The following is a 13,088-nucleotide window of genomic DNA, read 5'->3' as shown; positions in this document are numbered from 1 at the left end:
ATAAATATTAAAGGGAACACCTTTTGTACCCGAAGAATAGTTGGTGAAGCAATATTGAATTCTTTCACTCGTAGGAACCACCTTTATTCACTCACCATAAGTTGATAGGTGCCGTTTTTGATTAACAGAAAAAGTATATTTTAAATTTGCCGGCTTCTTAAAACAGAAGAATACATCAGCTGCCTCTACTTCATTTGCATAGTACAATGGAATACACTGTTTCAGTATTCGGCGGATAATTATACCACCCAATGCATGCAACATCATAGCAATTCGAAAACAATTAGCGCAGCGAATCTGAGGGCTAAAAGCAATGTTTATGCAAATCTCTTTGCATTATATGCAGCTCTTTTTTTATTTATATACTTTATGATAAAAAGTTATAATTATGCCTTAAAATATTCATTTATGGCATCAAGGAAAGGTATTAAAAGTTTGACAAGTAAGAGAAAACATCTTGCCAAACGCAGTTTTCAGGTTTTATCAAATTCGGAGCTTTGTAGTGTTGGTGAATTTGTTATGTGCAAACAATCACTCTTATTAAAAACTCATCAATTCCACAGCCAATAAAAATATGTTTCCTTATATTGTGACATAAGCATTTTATATTATGAGTGACTATGAGGGGGTTAAAAACTTATTTTCTTTGACGGGGAATCCACCAAACGATCAACTCCTGACTATTGAACGGCTACTTCATGCGCCATTGTGGTTAAAACCCTTGGGATAAACGATAGTGAGTCAGTAGTATGGGGATCCCAGGGGGAAGCGAGATACCAGAGTTGCCCGAAAGTCTAAAGAATATTTCGCCAAAGAAAACCCAAGGAAAGTACACGATCTCACCCACGGGCGAAAAGTTTTAGCCTAAAAGCCAAATGAGGAAACTTCCGCACAATGCATCATTAAAGTTCTACAGGCATTTTGAAGGAAAGAATGACGTATGGTTTCCCGCCATTGCATATACGAGTATTTATCGGGTGACCGTTCCGGTGCGGACTTCGTCTTCGCATACAATTGTTAAAACACATATATGTTGTTAACCACAGGTCAGATGCACGCATTAAACATTGTCGATCAAAACAGTGATGATCGCTTCGAATAATAAATATGCAATATCCCAGAAAGCAGTTGGTATATTTACGATCATGTAGTAATCAATTAAAGGTATTTATTAATCGGAAGGGTCGGCCTGCCGAGACTGTATTAATGCATCACGCTATTCATTAAATCGGGGGACGGGATTTTTCAGTAAGTAAAACACTGTACCACTAAGTGGATGGTCCAGGTTTGATTCCCAAGGGTACCCCTGGGAACACTCAGCCTCACCCGAACTATTATATTTTTCGGGTACCAGATCTTTCTTCTAGAGAACCTCCAGCAACAGAGGCCATGGAACTACCCTGATTTGTGAAGTTCTCACACCGTCAGTCTTTGGCTATTGAATGAGCTCTGCCATTCAGGTAGATTATTGTGGTTTGATTCATTACATAATTAAGGTACAAATTATAAAATATTGTTCATCGATAGGGTTATTCACTCATTTTTGGACGCAGGAAAAACGCATTTTGCACACATATTTACTATATATATATATATATGTGTGTGTGTATATATATATTTCGGGAACCTCCCGAAGACACGTCGTCACGGCCTCTTTGACGGCGTCCAAAGTCCCGTATCGCGTTCCTTTCAAACTCCTCTTTATCTTCGGGAACAGAAAGAAGTCCGGTGGTGCCTAGTCCGGGCTGTAGGGCGGGTGCGGCAGCGTTGCCACGCCGTGCTTGGCCAAGAAGACCGACACGACAAGCGCGGTGTGAGACGGCGCATTGTCGTGATGCAGCCGCCAGATGTTTTTGATCGCTGGCCGGACGCGGGCGACTCGTTTTCGAAGCCTTTCGAGCACTTGGACGTAAAATGCAGCATTTACAGTTTGTCGTTCAGGTAAAAATTCGTAGTGGACGACTCCCCTTTTGTCAAAAAAGACAATGAGCATCGCCTTGATCCGTGATTTGCTCTTGCGAGCTTTCTTTTGACGGGGTGATGATGGGGTGAGCCACTCCGCACTTCGTCTCTTCGACTCCGGGTCGTACTCAAAGATCCACGTCTCGTCACCCGAAACAACGTTTTCTAAAAAATGTGGATCATTTTTGCAGTGATCCGCAAGTTGTGTTGCGATTTCCAAACGATTGAGTCTTTGATCATCACTGAGCACTTTCGGCACCAACTTTGCACAAATTTTTCGCATCTGTAATTGCTCCCTAATAATCTCGTGCACTATTGTTTTTGGCACATTACACTGCTCTGCTATCATCCGAACACTAAGACGACGATCAGAGTTCAGTACATCGCGAACTTTCCGCACATTTTCGTCGGTGAGTGTCGTTGATGGGCGTCCAGGCCGTGGTTCGTCGTCGACCTCTTCTCTGCCCTCCACGAACATCTTGTTCCACCGAAAGATCATGTTTCTGGACGTGGCTGACTCCCCGTAAGCCTGGTTAATCATACCGACAGTTTCGGTAGACGATTTCCCAAGCTTTACCGCAAATTTGATGGAATAACGCTGCTCAAAAAACTTCGGCATCGCGTTCCGTGACGTGGGTCGAGCGTGGAGGTTCGCGTTAACAGAGCTCCTCACTACACCACAGTTCAGAGCCGACTGCCTTTTTCAGCGTCGCTTGCCAACATACCCCCCTCCAATCGCAGACCGTCAGAGTGGTGCTGGGCGCGCCTGGAGCGGCGGGAAAAAATCAGTACACTTATTTTCCGGACGAACCCTGTATTACGTAAGTGGATGGATACGAAATTAGAGCAAGCGACATCGTGAAAGATATCAATTTTGTTCACTTGCGTGAGGGATGCACAGCCCTTGTCTATCGTCGGGCCGCGCCAGGGATATCTTCTATATTTACAGCCCAGGAAAATTGTAGGAATAAAGGAAATCAGTCCGAATACTCGCATTTCTTTATAACCTCAGAATGTTTGCATGTCATGTAACTAAATCACGATTATTTTCATAAAATTTAATGGTTAAAATATGGTTCAATTTTTGAGTGAAGGAAATGATATTATAATGCCAAATTTCAAATAATTTTTTTGGAAAGTCAGCACCAGCGTTAACGGGTCGAATTGAAAGTTTAACGGGGCCGTGAGTTGTGCACTCTTGTTATGAAGGAGGGAACCATGAAGAATTAGACTGAGAAGAATGATGGCTATTACGCATTAAAAGGATAACTTAATACAAACTTACGATGGAATGCTTAATAAAATCATATATCACTATACTTGGGCGAGGTAACTCTACAATTTTCGTGGCTTTATTAAAAAACGAAACGTTTTTATAAAGGGGAATAAGAAATGCAGTTCTTTTCCAATCGCATGGGTGTTAGCATAAAAATGAAGTACGACGCAGATGCGAATATTCTCGTTTGTTTACGGCTCCTTCACTTCATTGGAGTGGTGGAAATATGAAAGGATAAAAGAATACAAGGGAATAGATGTGCAGTGAGATGGTCGTTCCTCTCTCTCTATCTCTCGTCTTTCAAATAACAGAGGAGTTTTCTTTTGCGGCGGGAAAAAATCAGTACACTTATTTTCCGGACGAAGCCTGTATATATATATATATATATATATATATATATATATATATATATATATATATATATATAACTATATTATTATACTATATATATATATAAATATAATATATACTCTCTTCTCTTCCTATCCCTTCACACGCCAATTCCCACAACCTTTCATTCGACCAGTGTTTTTCCCTCAGCATCCTAGAATCCCTACCTGATTCAGCTACCAACATAGAGGTGAGAACTCGTGAATCCGCCTACATACTATCCTTCCGTTCCTTTAAAATTCCCACCCTTAACCGCCATATTTAATTTCCCTCCCAGCATTCCCTCCACACCTCCCCTCCACGCCCATAACTCTTTCCCCTCTCCTGATCCATAGCATATTTTCAGTCTCTCTTGAAGAAGGCCCCTGAGAGGGCCGAAAGCTCGAACAATTTACCGTGTAAGTGTTCTTTTATATGTGTCTATTCTTTTCTATTTGTGTTATGTTGTGTCAGCCCATTATTGTGCCGCTCGTATGAGTTTTTCCGGACAATCGTTATATATATATATATATATATATATATATATATATATATATATACATATACATATATATATATATATATATATATATATATATATACATATACATATACATATACATATATACAAAAATATATATACTTATACATGCATTAGTAATACCTCTATTGCGTTCGTCTTTTATGTGCTCCTATTCCTTATTCTCTATCTATTTCCATGTGAATTAGTATATACAGGATGCAGCACCATAACTGCCTTTTTTGCCATACTGCACCATAACATCCCATACCCGATCAATGTATCCTTCATCCATTTTTCCTGCCACCTTATGATTTCTGCCAACAAACCCCTCTCTTCGCCCACCATGCCTAGCACTTCATCGCTTGTTTTCTTTTCGGTCCATTTCATCTTGTCGATCCTTCTCCAGCCCCACACTTCAAAAAACTCAAACCAACTACTACTTTGACCGTGTTGGTCCACAACAATTCAGACATAAGTCAACTGTTCAATCTGCTCTTATTTCACCTCCTATTTTAATGTTTAGTTTAACCCTTCTCTTTCTGGAAAATTGCATAATCTTTGTTTTATTAATTATGATTCTCATACACTAAGTTTTCAATTCACTCAGCAATGCCTGCAACCCAGTGGCTGACAAATCTAGTGCTTGGTCATCAGCAAACCTAACTGATTTTATAATTTCCTTACCGGCTTTGATTCCCATCTCCAGTTCTTCCGATGTTTCTTTAATCACTTCCTCCACGTTGATCATCACCGGTGATATTGGACCTTGCACCTCTTCCTAACACTGCCCACCCGGACTCCGTTTTCCCCACTCGCACCCGAGCAGTCTGAAACATGTACAGGTTGCGGATTAGCCTCCTATCCCTCAATCTATTCCTATTTTTTGCAATGTACTCATTAGTTTCTCCCAATTCACTCTATTAAACGCTTTTTCGAAATCTACGAAACAGGCAAATACCTCCTGGCTGTGTTCTATATTCCTATCGATTAATTATCTCATTACTGATATGGCATCACGAGTACCCCTCCCCTTCCTAAACCCAAACTGATCATCCCCTAAGTAATCATTTGCCCTGCTCTCTATCCTTTTGTTTATGATCCTATATATATATATATATATATATATATATATATATATATATATATATATATATAGAATGCATAAATGTATGAATGGTCTGCATTTATTTATTTTCACGCCTTCACTTTCACATTTACGTAAAAAAAAGCATACCCATTCACTCCCCCTTCCAACTCTGAAGGTTCTCGAGGCCCCCTCAAGAAAGGTGTCACGGGGATGAAACTCGTTTCTTTCGTCCCCACCCATTTACTGTCCTCCCCTTTGTACCTGCCTCACTTTCTACTTATTTAACTCCCTATATGAAAACCGATATTGATGGTTTTAAATGAAAAGTTGGCAGTAGGATATTTTACCCGATTCTTCTCAACATTTGGTCGCCGTCCATACTTCATAACGTTGAACTCCCTCCAAGATACGTAACGGGGAAGAGGATTTGATTAGGGCGCATGTATCTCAGAGGGTTCATGAGCGCAAATAGCTCGAGGGCTAGAAGGAGACATTATTCCATGCATTACCAGGAAATGAGAATTCTAGATAAGGAGATGAGATGCAGTTTCTCTTTACCGTCGCCACGAAAAAAATACTCGCAGCATTTTATTTGGTAGAGAGAACGAGACGATGGAGATGCACGTTATGGCATTTCAATTTCCCCTCTGAAGTGGAGACCCCGCGGTTTAGTCATTCATTTCTCGTGACGTTTAGAGCCGCCATCTGCTGGTATAAAGTCGTGCGTGCGGTGGAGGAAGTGGATCCCTGTACTTTACTCATAGTCACGGTCGGTCGGTGTCCCATACTAGCTGTCGTGCGCGAACTTCTTCGATCTGTCCCTATACGTGTCCCACTTTGGTCCTTATTTAAAAAGAAAAAAAATAATGCCACCTCTTTTTATGTTCTCTCTGTTTTATTTTATACTTTTTTTTCGGGTGAGTTAAAGCTTAAAAGAGCGGATAGGGAAAAAAATAAATCCCTGATTCACACACGCACCCTTTTCTAAATCAAAAATTAAAAAAAAGAAGAAAAAAAGAGTAATAATGATAATGGTGAAAAATAAAAACTCTCTCTCTCTCTCATTATTGTTCCTTGAATTTCCGCCGCCCAGTCCTTAACTATATATTTTTTTCGCCCCGCTCGAAATCCGCGCCATTCATCTGTTTTGGACTCGCATATTCTTCCCCCATTTCCCTCCCCTGTCCCAACTTCCCTTCCCCGACATTCCCCTTTCACCTCTCTCTCTCTCTTTTGCTATACATCCCCCTTCCTCCCTCCAATTCTCCGACCAGTCCCGACCTTTGTCTCGTGCCCACCTCCTCCCTCCCTCCCCTGAAACTTGTTCCCGACCATTTCTACTCCTGTTCCTGCCCCCCACCCAACTCTTCATTACTCTCCGCCGACTCCTCCCTCTCAGTCTCTTTGTGTCTTTCTCCCAGAGCGCTTTCCCCCTCCTCCTCTCCCAACTCTTCCCCACCATCCCCACCCCGCGGAGATGTTCGATTTCCGATAATGGCATGCTGGGAAAATTGAGTGAGTGTGGTTTGCAGAGGCAGGCAGGGCCGGGGAAGGGGGTGAGAGGTGGAGAGTTGGAGAAGTGTGTGAGTGTGTATTGTGAGTGGGTGGATGGAGAGAATTTATTTTTTTCCGGAGGTTGGATGGAGAGAGAGTCGGAGGAACGGTGAATGAAACACAATATTATTGGTACCCTTGGGAAACAAGGAGGGTTAGAGAGGTAGGTGGTTGGAAGGAGGGACGTGGTGGGTTACGGGCGAGATGGGGGTGTAGTCGTAGCTGGTTTGAGGAGGGAAGTTTTGGAACTCCGAAGAAGAAGACGACTGAGGAGTCCCTGCTAGTTTTTTTTTGTGCGCTGGAAGTGGAGGGATTGGGGCTCTTGTCTCTGTGTGTTTGCCTCCCTGTGTGTTCGTGCGTCTGGTCGGAAAAAAATGGCAGTACGGCAGAGAACTGGGGAGTTCCGGTGTGGGAGGGGAGGAAATATTATGCATATCATCTACCCCACAAGCACCCCTGCTCGCGTTCCATCCCCCTTGCCTTTGTTTATTAAGGCCTTAAGGGGTCAGCTGAACTATTCCCCGAGAAGGATATATTTCTCTCCTTTCCCCTTGCACTTTCCTTAATTTGGGATTCACTTCCAAAGTTGAAGGAGCCGAGGTAGATTTGTCTTCCCCTCTTCTATTTAGGTCGAAATGGAAAACGCGACGAGTTTCTTAATGTGCAAAGGTAATTGATACATTTTCTTGCATTTATTGGCTGTTTACTGTCTTCCTCTCATTCCAGTTTTTCAGTCGTAGAGGTGAGTGATAAAGTAATTGAGTGAAACAATTAATCAAGCGGAATGGCCGGAAAATTCAGTGTATCAACTTTACCTATTATATCTACATCATTAAAATTATATTACATATATGTATATAGAAACAGATATAAGGAAAAGGGATAGGAAGACACATAAAGGACAAAAAAAGGAGAGGTGGGGAAGGCGGAATCAAGCAGATCACGAATGAAAAAATATTTCCTAGACCGGGATTTGAACTCCGGATCTTTCCACTTGCCGAGCGAAGGTCCTTAACCACTTGAGCGCTCCATGAAACATAATTTACAATGAGATCTGCGATGCTTTATGCAACCAAGTGCCCCGATTCTTTGGCCAAGAGAGGGCGTTAGGGAGCTTTCCGCCCACCAAAGGAGAAATAGACAAGACACACAGAGGAAAGGATAGTAGTAAAGGAATCATACAACATCATAAAGGATAAGAACAGTGCGTTTCGTGGCACGCATAGCTAGAAGAAGGGACGAACCACATTGGCCTAATACACATTCCAACACGAAATACCGCCAAACGGCGAACAAATACTCATTTATATAGAAACAGATACGAGGGTCATCCGGAAAGTAGTACCCGTTCGTGCCGCATGAAGTGCTGACGACGCGAGTAGCCGCTGGACGAGGTCAGATAGCTTCAGTGGCTTGTCTGCCTTCTCTGAGCCAAGTTGCGTGACGCTAGCATTGCCTGTGTTGTTTCTGTGATTGTTTACAATGTTTAAAAAAATTGAGAACGCCGCCAGTTGTGAAGTGAGGGCAGTGATTAAATTCCTCAATGCAAGAAACGTTCGCCCATGTGATATTCATCGCCAATTAAAGGAGGTGTATGGAGACAATGTAATGGACGAGTCGTCTGTTCGGCGGTGGTGTCGCAACTTCAACATGGGGAGGGGGAACACACACGACGATGAGCGTTCGGGGAGACCGTCTGTCATTACAGACCAACTGGTGAGCTCAGTTGACGAATTCGTGAGGAACGATCGGCGCGTCACAATTGATGACATCTGTGAGCATTTTCCCAATGTTTCTCGAACAATTGTTCATGAAATTGTTAAACACCATCTGCATTATGCAAAAATTTGTGCAAGATGGGTCCCTCGCGTATCTCAATGAGCTGGCGGCGAAGGACTATGCAGCAGGAATACAGAAACTTGTCACACGTTATGACAAATGCCTTAATTTGCTTGGAGATTATGTTGAGAAGTAGTTTAAAGTATCCTCTTTCAAATAAAATTTTTTATGTTTGTTAATATTTACTTTTGTGTCTTTATTTCACGAACGGGTACTACTTTCCGGATGACCCTCGTATAAGGAAAATGGATAGGATAAAGGACGAACACGTCCCGGGTGACGAAGATTAGCACCAATGCGGAGAATTGAACGCAGGTCAGATAGTTTTCGGACAAGCCTATATGTGTGTGTGTTATTATATATATATATATATATATATATATATATATATATATATATATATATATATATATATATATATATACATTGCTCTTCCCTTTCAAGGTGCCCACTCATGAGAAAATCAAACCGAATTACTCGCATGAATTTACTCAAAGTAAAAAATGTAATCTTGTTTTCAAGCACACAAATGATTGATTCATGTATTTATGCATGTAAGTGGTTATGTGTTCCAGTTTTATTTTGTGTACAAGCTAATATACGTACAAGCAATTTCCATTATGAACTGCGTTTTCCCTGACTAACTGGTGTCTTACCTACACCAGCATCGCGCCCTTTTAGAAAAATTTGTTGATATAGGTCAGATGCATATGTAAATTTTCCATCTTTGCTATTCTTTAATGTTTATATTGTATTCTATTAGTATTAATGTGACATGTATGTGAGCAGTCAATTTATTCTTCAACTTAATATTAAGTTTACTGAGTGTTTTATTTACCATGTGATATTTGTGGAAAAATGAATGTCCTCACAACATTATAAACGAAACCTAGATTTCTTCGGGGCAAAACGCTCTGATTTTCAGGGGCACTGTCAAGTAATACACGTATCAAAGGAATCCAGAGCTTCAGAAAATTTTGTTTTAATGATGGCTATTTACTTCACACGATATGCTTATGTCTACCGTTAAAAGTGAACCTGATAAGCAGGACTTATATCTTCATTATAAAACTTTCTCAACAACCTTGAAGCTCCGACGATTTTTCTTCACGGATTTTATGACATAGTTGGAGCAAGATGCATATTGTTTCGACTTTCTTCCACAGAGGAGCGCTAGAAAGAAAGCGTGCAAACGCAGAAACCACTCCTGCAATGGAGAAATCCCTTCCCATCGTCAACCCAGGCGTCCGCAAACTTCGCAATACCGCTCCAAGGATCTTCTATCCCGATCGTGCAAAAGAAAACTCTGTTATTTCAAAGACGAGAGATAGAGAGAGAGGAACGACCATCTCACTGCACATCTCCCATCTATTCCCTCGCATTCTTTTATCCTTTCATATTTCCACCACTCCAGTGAAGTGAAGGAGCAGTAAACAAACGAGAGTATTCGCATCTGCGTCGTACTTCATTTTTATGCTAACACCCGTGCGATTGGAAAAGAACTGCATTTCTTATTCCCCTTTATAAAAACGTTTCGTTTTTTTAATAAAGCCACTAAAATTGTAGAGTTACCTTTCCCAAGTAAAGTGATAGATGATTTTATTAAGCACTCCATCGTACGTTTGTATTAAGTTATCTTTTCAATGCGTAATAGTCCTCATTCTTCTCAGCCTAATTCTTCATGGCTCCCTGTGAGTTTACGCTAGGGTGTATAGCATCAGGTGTTTCAACGCTATGAATGCAACATTTAAAATTAGGTTTTGCAATGCGTATATAAAATAGGGGAAATAATTACATAAAATAGTTGCAAATGTAGATAGTGGCAATCACATGCACATGCCCTAATGCATTTAGGTAAGAAACTTCTCTACGCATAACGAGCTGCTATTAGCCGGAAGGACAAGGAGCGAAGGTTAGATGAAACAATAATGATAAATTAAATTACACAGAAAAATAGTTTTTACCGCAAACCAGGTCGTCCAAATGGAATCAATGTTTACCTTATTTTTGTAACGATTTATATCTACATGCATATCTAATATCTATATGCACACACAATAAACGGTAAGATACTACGGGAGAGTATGGTGGGGCGTGTTGGGGCACCAACCATACATGTAGAAAAAATGGATCAAACATGCTTTTGAATATATATATATATATATATATATATATATATATATATATATCATGATGTAATATACAAAAATATCGGAGCACATAGTAGTAGTAGTTTTTAGGGGAGGCAACCGACAGCTAAGGTCATTTGAGCCATAGGGGATGGACAAGAAAGGATGAAGGGTGGAGAGAAACCCGGCGTCGGCATTAGCCTACTCTTTACGAAAGGCGCCAAGGGGTCCGCGGCTTAACGTCCCATCCGACGGACGGCGCACTCAATCAAAGTGCCCTCCACAAAGCACCTCAAGTAGGGATCGAGATACCTCTCAAAAATATTCAACACCGCCGGGATTTGAACCCGCGCCCTCAGGGTGGGAAGCCAGTACGTTAGCCCCCGCACCATATCGGAGCACATGCATTCATATTCCTATTCCGTGCAAAAATGGAATATAACCAATTCTGAAATTGAGATAGTATACAGGGTCGCACCCAAAAGTGGTAGGACTGATTTTCTCTGGCACGACAAGGAGCGATGGAGGGGGATCTGCCTAGCAGGGTAAGGTGGAGGGGCTCTTAGCAACAGACCGACACCAATCTCAGTCGCCTGCGGGCTGTCGTTGAGTGAGGACACCGTTTTTAGTGAAGCAATTTTTTTGTCCGCGTCGAAAAACAAAATGAATCTGAATTTAGAGCAACGTTATTCTGTGAAGTTCTGTGCGAAACTCAGGAAGACGTCTACTGAGACCCTCGATATGATCAAGCAGGCTTATGGGGACACTGCTTTAAGCCGTTCCGCAGTATTTGAGTGGTACAAGTTGTTTAAAGAGGGTAGGGAGCTCGTTGAAGACGACCATGGCTCCGGGCGGCCGTCGACGGCAAGAACCGACACGAATGTGGACAGAGTGATGACACTGCCGAACACAGACCGACGCTTAACCAGTGAAGAAATTGCAGACCAGTTGGGTCTGTCTGCATCCAACGTCCAACGCATTATTTCACAGGATTTGGCCATGCGCAAGGTGTGCGCCAAGATGGTGCCGAAAATTCTGCCATGACGCGCTCGTCGTCAGACAGCTCCTGGCCCATATACGGCGTTGCCACGTTGCCGCACCCGCCCTATTCTCCCGATCTGGCACCACCGGACTTCTTCTTCTTCCCCCTGATGAAAAGACAGCTCAAGGGACGACGTTTTGACTCGATAAAGGCCGTTCAAGAGGCTTCGACGAGGGTCATCAACGGCATCCCCAAAGAAAATTTCCAGCGGGCGTACGGGGAATAGGAGCAACGTTATACTAAGTGTGTAGCAGCTCAAGGAGCATACTTTGAAGATTATTAAGTCGATTTAAGTATATCGTCAATAAAATTCTTGTAAAAAAATCAGTCCTACCACTTTTGGGTGCGACCCTGTATATGATAGATCTTGTACACTTCACGGGCTCTGGTGCGTTTTCATTAACGGCCGACAAATGCTTAATAATCTATTATCAAAATGTTGATGCTTTTATGTGTAGAATTTACTGATGACAATACTTTCAATCTACTTAAAAACCTTCCAGTTTTCTAATGAAACTGAAAAATATAGTGTTTGGCCCTGTACATTAATTAATAAGTATATAATATTATGTTATTTATTATTCCTTACCAATCAGTATTGCAATATATTTAACTGGTAATAACATTTGAATGCACGCACTCGTGTAACAGAAATTCCGAGGTTCATTAATTTAGGAGTTCAAGAAGAGGGTAAACCACAAAAAGTTTATATATATGTTCGAATGTTTTTCTTTTATATATTGCTTCTCCATTCCTCCGATTCGTACAGAATGAATTGGGTTTACTTAATGATGCTTTTGTTTAAAAAGGGTTATTTAGATTAAGCCTTCTTACTCCCAACGCCTTTTTCAGGCTTTAAAGGAAAGCTTTCCACTGTTTCTTCCCGAATCGGCTTTTTTCAGCTGACTAAATGCTTGATATTGTAATAATATCGTTAATGATTCGTATTTCTCATGGTTTCAAATTTTAAGTAGTGCACTTAAGAACCAATGTGATAGCCATAGGGATGAGAATATATCATAATAAAATTTAATTTTTAAATCGACGATAGGAGTCATGGTTAAAATTGTCTGGGTGAAGACTTGAAAGGTGAAAATTTAAGTTATCTAGTGATGAGCTTTAGAAAAAATGTTGCCTGTTTAATACTCTGGACATGATGGATCCCTCTTTCACACCCAAAAAGGTTTGCATGGATGTGTTGGTTTTGCATTTGTTTTTGTTCCCTTCTACGGGTAGTGACCTAGCACTTCCCGCCACACGCCCTTGCGGTGGGTTGCGGGGTATTTTGTAAATGTAGATGTAGAAAT

The sequence above is a fragment of the Hetaerina americana genome, unplaced genomic scaffold (genome assembly GCF_022747635.1).
Source record: "Hetaerina americana unplaced genomic scaffold, ioHetAmer1.1.p SCAF_14, whole genome shotgun sequence".
Taxonomy (NCBI): domain Eukaryota; kingdom Metazoa; phylum Arthropoda; class Insecta; order Odonata; family Calopterygidae; genus Hetaerina; species Hetaerina americana.
This window is presented reverse-complemented; position numbering follows the sequence as displayed.